This window comes from Sorex araneus, chromosome 2, assembly GCF_027595985.1.
Source record: "Sorex araneus isolate mSorAra2 chromosome 2, mSorAra2.pri, whole genome shotgun sequence".
Lineage (NCBI taxonomy): Eukaryota > Metazoa > Chordata > Mammalia > Eulipotyphla > Soricidae > Sorex > Sorex araneus.
In genome coordinates, this window is record NC_073303.1 from 264,548,598 (window position 1) to 264,553,177 (window position 4,580).

Consider the following 4,580-nt stretch of genomic DNA (forward strand, 5'->3'; position numbering starts at 1 on the left):
GTCAGACCAGATAACCGGACCCATATCACGAGACCCAGGACAGCCCCTAGAACTGGGACATTCCTGAATATTGACGCGAGTACTGATCTCTAAAGCCATAGGCTAAGGAGTGATGTCCTTTTAAATGGACGGGTTAAGAAAGTTTGTAATATTACAAATCTATTGGCTATGAAATGCGCGGGCTCTGCTGTAATGGCCGGGGAAGGCCTATATAAGATCTCCTTTGGGGAAGCTCGGGGTCTTTTGCCCAACCTGCTGGACCTGTATGTCCACGTAGGTGGCTGGACCCTGGCTAGCCAGTCTTACAATAAACCCTGCTTGTTATTTGCAGTCTCTGGAGTCTCTTTGTCGGTAAGGGAGATCTCAATCCGCGCCCTAACACCTGCCCCACGCTTAACATCTGAAATTTATTAGGGAATGTTTAGATAGAATTTGCATCATGTTTTTAACTGATAATTAGTCATGAAAAATCATTTGTACTTTCATAAAGACCCTAAAGTATCTAGAATTTTTCCCCACGTCCCCCTATTCACAGTATAGACAAGGCAAAGGGTCTGGACTGAGGTGCATATGGGGTGGATTTACTGTGCCTCCTTTTTCAGTACAGTCACTGTCATCCCGTTGCTCATTGATTTGCTCGAGTGGGCACCAGTAACGTCCCCATTGTGAGACTTGTTGTTACTGTTTTTGGCATATCGACTATGCCACGGGTACATTTCAGGCTCTGCCGTGCGGGCGAGATACTCTCAGAGGCTTGCCGGTCTCTCCAAGAGGGGCGGAGGAATCTAACCCAGGCTGGTTGGCCGCATGCAAGGCAGATGCCCTACCCGATGTGCTATTGCTCATCTCTATAGTATGTTACTAGAGAAGTTTCTCTGATCGTGTAGAGCACCCTTTTCAGTACAGTCAATGTAAAGAACACAGCCCATCATAAGCCCCAGGAAGGCATATCTAGAATTTTTAATGCAAGTTAAACTATATTCCCTGAATTAAGATAAAAATTATATTAGATTACAAAATTCTAGGACTACTGCCTTGAAAGAGAAGAAGAATAGTAAGAATTCTTACTCTTATCACAAATTTAGACAGTATTGTGGAACTTTATGCTAATGCAGGGGGACCTAAAGATAAACAGGTGCCTTAAGCTGTTTAATTTGCAGGTAGTATGTTAATATAAGAAGAAATATATTAAAATCAACAAGGAAATGTGCGTGCACACACCTCATGGAGACAGAACATTGAAAGACTTTCCTGAGAGAATGCCAGGTCATCCTCAGTGAGCAGCTGGTGGCAGTGGCCCTGCCAGTGCAGTGCTAGTGTGGGCCCATTGGCCTGAGACTGGACAGCAGGGGCAGACCTGTGTGTGGACTGTCCCATCGGACACAGGAGCAGCACCTGGGAGAGAACTTCAGTGGCTCCCAGTGGGAGGGAGACATGGGATGTAAAGTTTCTGTTCTTCACAGAAATGAGGCTGGACATCACCGCACATGCATGGAGTTGTCGTACATAGTATTTGCCAGGACAATCGCAGTGTCTGGAGGTATCTTGTAAGGGTTCCAATGCACTGAAAAAAAAAGACGGTTTGGAAAGCGAACAGCATTTGTTATTGTGATTTTGAAATTATCAGGAGTGAATGCATATGACCAAATTTTTCAACGTGGATAGATAGATGGTTGATAGATTGATGATAGGTACCCAATAGATGTAAGCATACAGATACTTAAGAAGTAGAAAATGCTTGAAGTAACCGTCTCAGTGACTAGAGAATCTGTGAAGTTGAGGGATCCACGTTCCCAAACATGCTGAACACAAAGACCAAAGTCGCCATGGGGTTCTGGAAAGGGGTGATTCTGAGAGGCCCATTACTCAGTCAGCATTGCTGGCCCTTGTGGGTCCATCACCCGCCAGATGCCTGGATAATTTGTTCCTGATCGTGATGGCCTATGACAGGCTCATGGCCATCTGCCACCCCCTGCACTACACAGCCATCATGAACCCCCTGCTCTGTGGGCTGCTGGCTCTGGGGTCCTGGGGCATCAGTGTTCTTGGCTCCCTGCTGGAGACCCTAACCCTTCTGAGGCTGTCCTTCTGTACAAACAGGGAGGTCCCCCACTTTTTTTGTGACCTCTTTGCGGTCCTGAAACTTCCTGTTCAGATACCCTCCTAAAAAGCACAGTGGTGTACTTTGTGACTGTCATCCTGGCAGTTGTTCCTCTCTCTGGGATCTCCCAGATTTTCTCCTCCATCCTGAAAATCTCATCAGCTGGAGGCAAGTACAAAGCCTTCTCCACCTGCGGGTCTCACCTCTCAGTTGTCTCCTTGTTCTATGGCACAGGTCTGGGGGTCTACCTCAGCTTGGCACCTACTTCATCCTCCAGGGCGAGTCAGGTGGCCTCAGTGATGTACACTGTGGTCACTCCCATGCTGAACCCCTTCATCTACAGCCTAAGGAACAGGGACATGAAAGGGGCCCTGCAGAGACTCCTCAGCAGAGTGGTGCCACTCAGAGGTGAGAACATCCCGGGCTGCTGGTGACAGCTGGGCACAGGCACCTCGCCTCCTTCACCCAGGATTTCCCCTGGTTTTACTTGTACTGAAGCATCTCTTCCCTCAGATCTTTTTCTGCCCTGTTTCTTCCCCTTCAGATCATACCTTGGAATGCCTTCTGCACTTTGGAACCAGTCGTTTTAGCTTCATAAGAGCAGAAACTGTTGTTTTTCTATGTAAGTATTTGACTTGATAACAAAATGGACCAAGGGACTAGAGGACAGCTCGGTGTCTAAAGCACCGACCTTCCGAGTGTGAGGCCACCGTTCCTCTTCCAGTGCTGCCACACGCACCAAGGTGGTCCCTGCTGCTCGGCTGTCTGTGTTCCTCTGAACCACAGGCAGTCTCCAGACACATCCAGCTAGGTGTGTGCAAGCACCACTAACGAGTGTGACCCCAGAGAGCACCACAATCAGAAGGTGTGCAGGCACAGTGGCTGGAAGTGAGACTGCCAGTGAGCACATGTGTGAGTATCTGCAGAGCACCAGACAAGAATGTGTGCACGCACCACAGCAAAAGTGGGAGCAGCGCTGTGAGCACAGCATGGAGTCCAGACAGTGCCTCCCCTCCGGGTGACTTCTCCGAGCCGCTGCCTGGTCCCCTGACTTTTCAGAGCATATGTGCAAAGAACCTGAAAAAGTTAGTGGCTGTGTTGCCAGAGAGTGTCACTTAATGATAAATTTCCCGTTGAGCACCAGTCTCGCCATTTACAAGAACATTTATTGGCTTGTGACGTGTTGCCGGAGGGAACCAAAGTCAAAGTCTGCTCTTGGGGAACCACGTGTTGTGGTTGTTATGGTACTAGAGAAACACATTTTTCCTGGACCTTCTCCAGTTCCTTGCGAAAATAAAACCCTAAAGCATCTGCCAAACGTGGGCCCTGCAGTCCTTCCACCCCAGGGAAAATGTCAGCCCTTGCCCACCTGGCTACCTCCCACCAGGTTTCCAACACACACATGAAGAAATGGAGACCCACTTGCGATCCTTTCTGTGCCTATGTTTCTATCACCACCAAACACGAAGAGGGCATATGTGTGTTCTTGATCAGGCTGACAGTGGGTCTCCTCGCAGCCCACTTCCTGGCCTCTTCCCTCCTCTTTGAGCGGCAGAGCTGGGCCTCACAGGGCATTCTCGCTGCCTTCCTGTCCCCTGGACGCCTCCTTCTCTTGGGCCATAGAGACTGGTAGAGCTCCCTCAGGCTGGTGGAGGACAGCAGGTCCAGCTCCCACTGGGACAGGTGCTAGGTGACGGCTGCTCTGATGGAGTTCCCCAGAACATTGGTCATTGTGTGCAGGAGGTCACTGGGTGTGGGAGAAGATGCTGAGAATCCCCCAGACTTTGAGAGGGAAGGAGTCCAGCTGAGGTCCAGGGGAATTGAGCCACACTGCATTTGACTCCTGAGCACTTGCCCTCAGATATCTCCAACCTCTGCCCCCTTCCCTGGCAAACCTAGACTGCACCCTCTTCCTTACATTTGATGGTAGCAATGTGATGGCTTGTACGGTGTAAGTATCTGGTACAGGAAATGAGGAGTTGGGAGCTAGAGAAGGAGGAGGAGGGGCACCTGCATGGGCAACTCTGGAGATATGATGAGAGTCCACACTGCATCCTGTCACCCCCTGTTTTTAAAGCTGGCACTTAGAAAGAAGTGCTTCTGCAAGTCGGCCATGTCCCACAGCTGTTATGGGACTTCTAGATGAGAGATGCAAAAGCAGGCCTTTTCCGTGGGGCAAAGGGCCTGTCACTAAATGTCTGCGGGGTGGTGATTTGGGAGTTTGTGGTGGGGGAAGGAGGCAGTGTAAGTTGCGGCCTGTAGAGCACTCACAGAAACCAACCATGAACATGATGAGCTATGTCTTCTGTGGGCAGATGGCTGGCATGAGCACGATGACTGTGATGACCAGCCAGGCCTGGGGAATCTGGCAGCCCAGTTACTTAGATCTCACGCACCTCTAACCATTGACATGTGGTGAGGAACAGCTCCTGATCTCTCTAGAAAACTTGAGTTTAGTTTTCAATGACAGAGAGAAGTG

The 4,580-nt window shown here is 49.7% G+C and overlaps 1 non-coding gene across 1 annotated transcript; it reads right to left on the minus strand.

The window, feature by feature from the left end:
* Positions 1 to 515: 515 nt before the first annotated feature.
* On the minus strand, positions 516 to 648 carry LOC129403057 (small nucleolar RNA SNORA51). The gene has a single exon (XR_008629046.1). It is a non-coding gene; the product is annotated as a small nucleolar RNA SNORA51 (small nucleolar RNA).
* Positions 649 to 4,580: the final 3,932 nt, after the last annotated feature.